Raw genomic sequence first — 11,972 nt, 5'->3', positions numbered from 1 at the left:
AGATACAAGATGAGCAAGTGGTAAATTTTTACTGATTCTGCAAATGAAACCGTCAGTCTTTTATGCTGTTCATGAAAGTGTAGATTACTCAGGTTCTTTATGTAAAAAAGTATAGTTTTCTTTGAAATACGTTAATCATTTGAAATGGCTGATGTTACTATAAATTCTCCTTGCAAGTGATTTTCAGAGTTTTTCATAGCTTTAGATGCTTTAATAATAACAACAGTATAGTCAAGAATAATAGAACTAGGGGCCTCTTGTTGAATTAACTTTTTAACGTATATATTTAGAAAAGCAAAGAAATGTGGTGAAACTTACCATTTTACAAATATTCCACTACAGTGTATGTAATTCTCAGAGTTGGCAGTGTCCTCTGATGGGTGACTACAGAACTGTTTCACTGTCTTTTATATCTACCAGTTTGCAAGTAGAGTTCTAATTGCTCTTGCTGACATCTTTAAAGAAAGATGATGAGGCTATCAAATCAAAGACTAAATGATGGAATATATGGTCAACAGTAATCAAAATAAGAGTGTATAAATTTTGTGTATTCATATTATAGGCACTATGTCTCTCTGCAGTACATATTCAGTGTACTGTAGAAGAGTGCCGAGTGGAAATGGTCTATGATCTTATTCTCATGTATGTTTCTCACACTATGCTATAAAAGTGTAACTGCACAACTTATGTTCTGTATAACACTGATGGAGACAATGTACAGTTGTACTGTGTCTTCATTGTAATGTACAGTGTGTTACTGTGTCTTCATTGTAACTTCCAGGAATATGACATTTCTGAAAGTATTGAAATAAATATTATTTTCAGATTACAGCTCAGTGATTTTCTCTCATGAATGGTAACTGATTTGTTCCTTCCCTCGAGTGCCGCAAAGGATGGAAAAAAGCTCGAAGTAACTTCTAAGAAAGAAATTCAGATCATTATGGAGCCAGAGAACACACCAACTTGTGGTTGAGGAACTTGTTAAGACAATCAAACGCTAAGAGATCTGGTACTTTTGGTCACATGTTAAAGAAATGACCAGTGCCAAATCTTGTATGGCGTAGGTACTAGTATCACATCAGGGTGTAAAGTACTTGTCATCAAATGCTGCTCACATCAGTCTGACCACCTCTAATTTAGTTATTGTAACCATCAGAAAATTCACAAAATTAAATAAGCCTATGTAGAATTAAATTTCTACTGAATAGAGGCTTCAATAGCCTGTTGAGGGACAGCAAATCTGTGACACTCCAGATGGTGAAGACCACTGTATGTATATTAATAAACAAATTTTATGTTTGTCCTGATCCCTCCTTTCCACACTGATGTGTCATTGTGCTTATCTTATTTCTATGTATGACTTGATTTTCACTAGATTGTTCTATTCCATTACATGTATTGACTGGCGTAGAAGAATGCAACACACTTTAAATATTCAAGGAATTATGAATAATTGACCATTAAATACAATTTCTGTACATCATTTAATTTTTTTTTTTTTGGTGGGAAGGTTACCTGTTATGTTTTTGTAAGAGAATAGTGCAAACTTTGCAATAATATAATTTTCCATATACTCTGGAACAGTTATATCTTCCAGCTGCACGATTGAAACAGTTGTTTAGAATCAAATACTGTTACTAATATAACATTTCAATATTCACGATCACAATAACACTTCTGCACTCTCCAAACTATCCAGACAGAATGACGCTCTCCAGAGCTCGGGTACTGAGGAAACTTCGGTAACGCCGTTTCAACTCTGGGGTTCCCGGTTATCTAAACAAACCACCAATCAGAAAGCTTGCTATGTATGATGACCCAATATTAATTATAATACATTTATGAAAAACAGTTCAAACGATAGCAAATCTTTTCCTCTAATTATAATATCATATTTCTGATTATATTCCACTTCTAGACCTGTGGAATTCCGATGAATGACAGAAATTAACACAAGCAACTGTACACATTGGTCAACCTGGAATTGAGACTTGGCGTGATGTAGCCTCCATACTTGCCAAATCCTCACGTTCTTATTGGCTGAATATAATGCTTGGTCATCATCCAGTACACGTGCCGAACCTTGCCAACGCTTGGTTACGCGAAACTATTTTCACGGTCACAAGGAAGTGTTAAGTAATGTCCAGCGACATGATGTCTCCATCGACATCCGGTCTCAGCTATCTTGGGATTCAATACTCTACCATTTATGACTGTAACTTGTATGAATAAAATGTATATATATTTTGTCAAATAATACTCTAAATATTTCATATGGGCCGGCAGGATACGGCTCAATACGAGGACCCTATCTAACTTAGAGATCGGGAACTCAGAATGCTATCCATATCGTTGGAAACATCATAATTAGCTCCTAATAGAAACCTTGCCCTCAGAAGAACGGTAGAAAGTTTACCTTTGGCTGGTATGGAAAGCATCTGAATAAGAATATGAACTATTCACAGCAAGAATAAAAGAAAAAAATGTTACGGCCGGGCTGAGTGGCGCAGACGGTTGAGGCGCTGGTCTTCTGACCGCAACCTGATAGGTTAGATCCTGGCTCAGTGCAGTGGTATTTGAAAGTGCTCAAATGCGTCAGCCTCGTGTCGGTAGATTTACTGACACGTAAAAGAACTACTACGGGACTAAATTTTGGCACCTCGGCATCTCCAAAAACCGTAGAAGTAGTTAGTGGGACGTAAAGCCAACATCATTATCTATATATTAAAAGAGTTTACTAAAAACAGCTTCGGCAAATCCATCCGTCCGTTCTACTGGACCGATTTGTTCCACTTTTGTTTTATTCTTACCGTAATAACCTGCCGGTGAATCATGAGACATTGATTGATTCAGCCAACTTTGAGTAATCATAAAATAAAATCATTATGATCACTCCAATAACTGCAGGTGAAGGCTTACCCTAACCCGCAATAGATTCTGTACTTATCAGGTTGCTAAGCGACTAACACTTTCAAATATTCTGATATATGCGATTTTCATCCTCAGCAATGTCATTGCATGCAGCCAAATTTGCTTACTACCTGTGAAGCCAGAGAGTATACACTTCCTCTGATAATAATAATAATAATAATAATTTCGTGTGGCTATTTCTAGCCGAGTGCAGCCCTTGTAAGGCAGACCTTCCGATGAGGGTGGGCGGCATCTGCCATGTGTAAGTAACTGCGTGTTATTGTGGTGGAGGACAGTGTTATGTGTGGAGTGTGAGTTGCAGGGATGTTGGGAACAGTACAAACACCCAGCCCCCAGGCCATTGGAATTAACCAATTAAGGTTAAAATCCCCGACCTGGCCGGGAATCGAACCCGGGACCCTCTGAACCGAAGGCCAGTATGCTGACAATTCAGCCAACGAGTCGGACACTTCCTCTGATGAAGAATACTATTCTCTGCTAGATACTCTTTGACACTCTGACCTTCCCATCTTCCGAATACGCTCAACAAATGAAAGAACGTTCCTAATAAATTACATACTGCTAAGAGAAAATGCCGGCCCCGTTGTGTAGGGGTAGCGTGCGTGCCTCTTATCTGGTGGCTCCGGGTTCGATTCCCGGCCAGATCAGGGACTTTAACCTGGATCTGAGGGCTGGTTCGAGGTCTACTCGGCCTACGTGATTAGAATTGAGGAGCTATCTGACGGTGAGATAGCGGCCCCGGTCTAGAAAGCCAAAAATAACGACCGAGAAGATTCGTCGTGCTGACCACACGGCACCTCGTAATCTGCAGGCCTTCGGGCTGAGCAGCGGTCGCTTGGTAGGCCAAGGCCTTCAACGGCTGTAATGCCATGGGGTTTGCTAAGAGAAAACAGTCTGCGTACGTACAGACGGGAAGGTATCAAGTCGACTAGCCTTCTGTATGACCATTAATAAAGCGCAGGAACAAACTCTTGAAAAAATGAGTAGCCTGCTTACCTGAAACAGTATTCAGCCTATCTCACGCAAGTGGTTTATGACTCTGTCCCTGTGATCATTATGATCTTATCTCTGCCTTAGCCTACATGTAATTGTATAATACAGTTACTGTGTATGTTCTACATCCAGTTATGTTCTTTCAGTGGAATGGATTTATAAGAATATTTGTCAATATTAAAAGAACACATGCCGTTAAGCCCTGAATGCCTGTTGCCACGTTGGAAGCAGTGGCGGCTGATGGTTTTAAAGTTCAGTGGTGCACAATTTTTACCAATGATATAATATGATTACAGGCTAATTTTCAAATCTAGATACTTTTTATTATTAAAAATTAAACATTTTACATTTCTATTTTCAGGTATATTACTATAACACATTAACATTTTTTCATTTAAAAACTCTTTTTACCATACTGAAATGAAACACTTTGAGGTAGCCTAATTCCGGTATTGAAAACATATCCTTTTGTAATGTATCTGGTTTCAAAATTAAATGTCGCGTGGGCCTTCCCATTCGTTTCACCTCGGATTTTTCCTCGGCAGTCTCCGTTGCGGAAACGGCCTAGACATTAAAGACTGCACCGAATTCATGATCTGGCAAAATACCACTAACTGATAAAAACGCACAATAATTAAAACACACATGCTGGCACGAATGTTTACACAATGCAATCAATAAGCTACTTGCGCACATAACAAAGCTCACGACTATACTGAAAGAAATGGCGGTGTTTATTATCAAATTTAGAGACATTAGTTATATATCCAGCCACAGCCGACTTGATGCGTCGCTCTAGCTAGCTCCTAACGGAGCGCAGCGAGGGATCCAACCGGCCGTGATCCAGCAGATGAACTTCTACCCGGTGTCGCTAGATGACACTCCTGTTCTATAACAGAATCTCACATTGAGCAGCAACGGTCTCTAGCGACTTTGCTAGTAGTTGGAAACGTAGGAGCACGGCCGATTTGATGCGTCGCGCTAGGTAGCTCCTTAGCGCAGCGAGGGATCCAGTCGGCCGTGGTAGGAGGAGCCAGGTTGATAAACCTCCATTTAAGCAATGTGTAAAAAGCCACGCCTATCTTTTCCTCTCCCCGTGCACCCCTCTAGCAGCCTAAAAGCACACTTCTAGCAGCCCCGCGCACCCCTCGAGCAGTCCAAGTTTCATCCTACCTCAAGATTGACTTCCTGCTGCAAACTTTTCGGCTCCTGCAGTGAACATCTAAGAGTACTGGCTTGTAAAGTACCATGTAATCAATATTTGCTCTTTCAAGCTCTTGAAAGGTTTGTCTTGTTGAATGAAAATACAGTAGTTGAGTAATCCAAATGATGAAACTTTACCTAAAATAAACATAAAAATTTAATGGGGGTAGCGCAAACCTGCAACCTTATGGAGAAACCGCCCCTGGTTGGAAGATGTTTGTTGCATGAATGTTGAGAACTATAGCTTCAAAATTTCCAGAACAGTCAACTACACGTTGTTTTAGGAGACCGAATTTGGGCCGGAGAAGAGCCATATCAGTTCTCTGTGACCATCATATCATTGCTGAGAGGCCTATATCAGTGAGAGAACTGTCCAAAGGAAGCTAGAAGAGGCCAGTCTCCATTCTTGCTGCAGGTACCGAACTCCCAACAACATTGTATTTATCAGTTGCACTATAATACCAATATAGTTGGCCCGCTATTGGACATTATAAAATTTCCAGCTAACTCATTCTTTGTTGCCAGCGATTCGCCCCAGTTTGCTAAGTTGGGCTCATCAGTTGATAAATAGCACACCTACCAAGACACATGGCTAGTGCATACAACATCATGACTGTTCCTGTTACAATGGAGAGATTTCATTGTAATGGTCCGTACTGATGTAACTTTATTTTATTTAAACTGTTCATCTAATCAATACACATCACTTCGCAAGTGAAAATACATGTATATCTTAGTGTAATACGGTACATGTTTAGTCTTACTGGAAAACTTCTTCAGCCTTGGCGTCTTACGGAAAATAACAACTTGAAAGTAATATTACTATTGAATACTATTGAGTACATCAACTTGTCTTCTGAGGAATCTTTAGAAAATGTCTGGGCCAATGTCAATAGTATTCAACGCATTCAATAGTGATTTTATTTTATTACACTTAGACATTAAAATTACATGCATTTTAACATGTGAAGTGATGTGTTTTGATTGGGTGGACACTTTATTTAATTTAAAGTTCTTAATTAAATTTAAAATAATGATGATAGAACAATGGATGCAAGTGCTGTTCAGTGATAAATCTAGATTTTGCCTCCAAACACCAGATGGAAGAGAGAGTGTGAAGGGGGGCACAGTTTTATCCAGGGAAGCTTTTTGGGAACTTTCTGTAATGATGTGGGTGGAAATAAGTTTGACGGCCAAAGACTTGGTCTTTGTGGTGCTCAAGACCCTTGTAGCATGTCGATTTGCAGATGCAATCCTTTAGGATCGTGTATTTTGTTCTGTTCACTAGTGATGGTTTCTTGCTGATACACATCACACATCCACATGTTTCCCAATGTGTGGAACAGTACTTGGATGAAGCTGGGATACTTCCAATGGTATGACAGGCTTGTAATCCAGATTTTAATCCCACTGAGCATCTATGAGATGAGTTGGAAAGAAGGGTCCGCTAGAATTATCCGACACTTTACAGTACCTGCAGGAGGCTCTTGAAGAATGCTGACAGATTCTGCAGGAAAACGTGATTAAAGTAAGAAGTGTCAATACATGTTTCTACGGCTGATGTCGGTGAAGTGGAGTAAATGAAAGGGCTATGTTAGGGCTGGAAAAAAATGTTAGTGAAATGCCACAGTGGATAGGCATACTGTGATTATCAGTAGATGGCTAGAGGTGTACAGTACAAATCAAGTCACTTTTCTCTTTCTTGAGCAGTTCAATAAAATTATTTAGAAAAATTAATCTTGTTTTATTTTCAGGTTCCAACATTTATAAATCTAGTATTAGATTGCAAAATAGTATTTCAATCCCTGGAAGTTGATGGGAATTTAAAATAAGTCTCCACCGAGCTCTATAGTCGAAGTCGCTTAAGTGCAGCCAGTATCCAGTATTTGGGAGATAGTGGGTTCGAACCCCAGTGTCGGCAGCCCTGAAGATGGTTTTCCATGGTTTCCCATTTTCACACCAGGCAAATGCTGAGGCTGTACCTTAATTTAGGCCACGGGCGTTTCCTTCCCACTCCTAGCCCTTTCCTATCCCTTCGTCTGCGTAAGATCTATCTGTGTCGGTGCGACATAAAGCAGCTTGCAAAAGAAAGTCTCCTGTTTGAAAAAGTGTTTCATTATTTCGTGCCAGTCAGTGCATATTGACACTTTGCGCTTTTGTGTTTGTCCTGTGTTGCTAGTCTTTTACCACTTCTTTATCTTTTCTCTCTTCATTTCCGTGTGTTTTGCTTTCTTATTATACCATAATTCCCACGTCAAGACTGAAGATCGTGATGAAGCTGGGAACTAGAAAATATGAGCTAATTGGGGGCTCTGTCTCTCAGTGCAGAATGATCATGTAGCTTTTCCAAAACTGTTGGTCTGATTCTCCTGCAGTACTTTGTGAAAGAAATAGTACAAAATATGATGTTAAAGGCAATGTTAACCCTGAGGATTGAATTAAATGATGACGGATGTCCAAATTAGTGTTAAAGTAATTAACAACATTGATCTTTGAATAATCACAAAGTATAACCTTGTTAAGAATGTGGCATCTACAACCATGGGACTAATAGTTCCGACAAAGATTAATTTTAAACTGAATAGGATTTAGTCAATGGAGTCATTTGATAGAGCTATTTGCAGTAAAATAAAAGAAAAAGGAACAATACAGACAGAGAAATGACTGACAGATGAAATGAAATGATAATGGAGATGCTGGAATTAAAGATGACAGGAAAAACTGGAGTACGCGGAGAAAAACCTGTTCGAAAATAAGGTATGAAAACGAAAATCCACAGCCTGTGTCTAATCGTTGTGCCGGCTGCAAAAGTCTGTCCCACTCCTCCAGGGCAGTGCTTAATGACTGACAGATGAAATGAAACGATAATTGGAGTGTTTTGCTGGAATGAAAGATGACTGAAAACCGAAGTGCCCAGAGAAAAACCTAGTCGTACCTCCGCTTTGTCAAATCTCTCATGGACTCTCCGGGATTTGAACCACAGAATCCAGCGGTGAGAGGCTGCCGCCTGAGCCACAGAGGCTCGGAAAATAAGGTGTCTCCCATAAATGACACATGTTGAGTACATAACCCAGGATTGCTCTTGAATTCTGTAAGTATTCTTACCCAGAACAAATTTGACAGTGAACTAGTATCCACTGGACATACCTTCATGGTAGTCAGTCAAAGAGGAATTTAATTACATTGTTAATGTGCAAAGTTTTTATGGTCAAACATAGTGGTTAGCTGGTTCGAGTCCTGTTGATGGAAAAATATTTTCACTATTAGAATGCTGAAAAGCATCCATGGCTCAGGCGGCAGAGCATTGGCCTCTCACCGCTGGGTTCCGTGGTTCAAATCCCCGTCATTCCATGTGAGATTTGTGCTGGACAAAGCGGAGGCGGGACAGGTTTTTCTCCGCGTACTCCAGTTTTTCCTGTCATCTTTCATTCCAGCATCTCCATTATCATTTCATTTCATCTGTCAGTCATTAATAATTGCCCAGAGGAGTGCGACAGGTCTCGGCAGCAGGCACAATTCCTATCCTTGCCGCAATATGGGGGCTTCATTAATTCCATCCCTGACTCGGTCAATGACTGGAAAATAGGTTGTAGGTTTTCATTAGAATACTGACCAGCAGGGTCGGAAAGGTGGTGGTATACAGTTTACACTGTTGATGGTGATTTGCCCAGTGGATGGAGACTTAAGCCTTTAGCAGACCCTTTGGTGTTATTAGACAGGAATAGATTTGTGCCAGTATCATGTTTCACACTCTCCCTACTATGGTTGCTTGATGAGAAGTTGCAGGGTATTATTGTCTCAAAACAAATTGGCCCTTGAGCAAATTTCATAAGAAGCTGAGGAGTGTGTCTCCTCGGTACCCTGTCTTACGTCGCCTGCTAATCTTTTATTTTGGATATCAGTCATCAGAAGTTCTCAGTTTCCACAGCAGCAACTCGCTCACAAATGTATTCACAAGATAACCACTGTCGTGTCATGGTGTGTGGCCTTCAAAGAGGCCTGGTGCAGGTCTTTTGAGTTGATGCCGTATAGGCGACCTCGATTAAAAACCTTCTATTATTTCTAATCTTCCAGTTGAAGCCTAACTCTTTTACAGTCAGTGCCGTATGTTGGGATCAATACGGGGGCTACCACTAGACGTAGGTTACCACTTTTCGATGGTTGGTTTAGTGAACATCAAGCCTTCAGCGTTTTGAGCTGCAGCCAACGGAGTAGTCTGCTGTGTTACCAAGGTTGCTTCACAAGCTACTGCCCTGGCCTCTGCTACTGCCAATGCTCAACACCTGATTGGTGGAGATGATAGCCTAATGTTTAGAAAATAGAAGTCAGGCTTTGTGACTAAATGGATAAAATGCTTGCCTTTGCTCCGATGGCCTCATTCAATTTTCAGAATCAACCCCCTCATACTGTTAATTCCCCTGTGTTGGGGACGTCTTTGCCATTCATTTTATCCTCATTAGGTCACCACCAAGCCTATACAGATGCCATGCACTATTGTTATTAAATAAAAAATGTTGCATTTTACAGCGGTCGTACCCATCGTTCACTGGTTAATTAGCTTCCTCGAGAGATCATTGGTGGTGACCGACCCCTGATCGCGGGTTTGATTCCAAGCAACAACAGAGAACACTACACTTAAAAGATTGCATTTCATTTTAGCAAGTCTACTAATAAAAAGAAAACTATATTGCTCATAAAACAGCAGCTGTGCAGTGTCTTCCTACAAGGATGTAGAAGTAAACGGTAGTGAAATACCAGACTCTGTTATCTATGTAAGTCAGAAGTATGAGGTGAACAAGTATATACGATGAGTAACGCATGGTTGATAGTTAGCCATGGCGGTCTGACAGACCGAACCCTAGCACACCTATCTCCCCCCCGGTCCCTGCTCTTATCTGATATGCAGCAGCAAGCAGCGTGGGGTGAGTGGAGGGGAGAGGGATGAGAGTCTGGGCAGCAATATCAGTCTCCAATACCTTGCTCTCAGAAATATGTGCGACGGATTTTCTCACTGTTTTCAAGTTTTGTAAATGGAACAATGTGTCAGATGCTTACATTATAATGTGGTTTAGACTTCCATAATTCTCAGTTGAGGTTGGGCTTCACTGATAACATACGCCACTGTTTACAGTACTTCCCAAACTGATACAACCTCCTTAGAAACCAATCCTCTCTACTGATGCAGATCATAATTTAGATATTGATGGAGTTGCTTCCTGAAGAATGTTTATTGCTACTTGTTTAACATCACACTAACACACTGAAGGTTTTTGGCAATGGAGGGATGGGAAAAGGCTAGGATTGGGAAGGTAACGTCTGTAGCCTTAATTCAGGTAAAGCTCCAGCATTTGTGGCTCTTGTCTAACAAACCTGGCCACTCTGTATAGTTTTGCATCACATGCCACTACAGCTAAATCACAGCTGGATATCAGCTATGTAGAGATTTCAAAAGCTGTCGATTCTGTAGACCACACTCTGCTGCTCTATGAACTCTTCGAATAATTTAATATACATGGCAGTCTTCACACACTTCTTGGTAGCTTCCTACTTGACCATTGGCAGAGAGTGGTAATATCAGGCCCGTCATCCTCATGACCACCAGTCCCACAAGGCAGTGCTCTTGGCCCTTTGCTGTTTTCCTTGTTTATGGGCGATCTGCCATCCGAGCTCAACAAAACGCCTTGCTCTTCATTCATGAAGCACAAGATACAGCTAGACAGCAAATTTCACTCGTACTGTCAACAGACTAATTTTAAAATGTAAACTTTGCAGCTCTTCGACAGTCCTTGCTTAATGTCCCCTCGAACTTGTGCCGTACTTGGAAACTTGTCCCCAATCCACAAAATTGCAGCCACATGACCATAATTCTACATAAATATCCTCTGCCAACTCGACAAGCCCATTGGCGTAGTATGCAACAGTGCGACAGGTGTAATATTCGATAACCCCATAGAAATGTATACAACCAAGGCTATGAAATTACTAGGCATTCTCTACAGCTTCACAGAAATTTCTGATCCTACAGCTCTTCATCACTTCTTCCTCACAATCATTCAATCTCTCTTGAACTACTGCTCTCCGATTTGTGCAACAGCCTCCCCCTCCAATATCAACCAGTTAGATAGAACAGTGTCAATCTTTGCTACAATTGTAAGGAAAAGAGACCCCAATCACAGAAATATGTCTACGCAACAGACATTAAAGGCCAATAAATGTTATACCACTGCACATCAGGCAACAGGTAGTTGACCTGAGTTTCCTCCACGGGATCTTAAACATCTTGTCTCACTCTTCTCTCTTCATGTTCCCCCCTGCTCCACATTCCCCCACACTCAGCACTCAATACTTCAACGGTCTCTTTAACACTATTAATAGGCGACAATAGCTTGGTATAACATCAAGCAAAAGTATATTCGAGAGGAGTGTAAATATTCTCTTAAGGATGAGTTGATGTGAAGTGGTTATACCGCCATCTTGACCCACAGTGACTTGTCTATGAACATGGACATTCTCATGGTTTTCGATTTGGGCAGTTGTTATTAGTAGGCTGTGTACCTGATGGGTTATCTTTTGTTATGTTATATTTTATTATGAAAGTTTACTTTGTTAATGATTCTGTTGACAGTATAAGTAAAATAAATAAAATAAATTTCCTGGCGTGAAAATGGGAAACCACGGAAAACCACCTTCAGGGTTGTCGACGGCTTTAATTAACAATTTCTCATAACATAAATAAAAAATGTTTATTCCACCTTCTCAATACTTGGCAATCATGCGATGTTTACAAAAACATTACAATGTGCTATTACAAGGTACTAGTTTCGGTCCTATAAGGACCATCATCA

The 11,972-nt window shown here is 40.5% G+C and overlaps 1 protein-coding gene across 1 annotated transcript in view; it reads left to right on the top strand.

Moving 5' to 3' along the window:
- Positions 1-1,446, top strand: part of HDAC6 (histone deacetylase 6) — a 458,923-nt gene extending 457,477 nt beyond the window's left edge. Inside the window, exon 23 of the mRNA XM_067152102.2 lies at positions 826-1,446. The gene's annotated coding sequence lies outside the window, so the exon portion shown is untranslated. The remainder of the gene's footprint in view (positions 1-825) is intronic.
- Positions 1,447-11,972: the final 10,526 nt, after the last annotated feature.

The sequence above is a fragment of the Anabrus simplex genome, chromosome 8 (assembly GCF_040414725.1).
Source record: "Anabrus simplex isolate iqAnaSimp1 chromosome 8, ASM4041472v1, whole genome shotgun sequence".
In the NCBI taxonomy this organism is placed as follows: Eukaryota; Metazoa; Arthropoda; class Insecta; order Orthoptera; family Tettigoniidae; genus Anabrus; species Anabrus simplex.
This window is presented reverse-complemented; position numbering and strand designations above follow the sequence as displayed.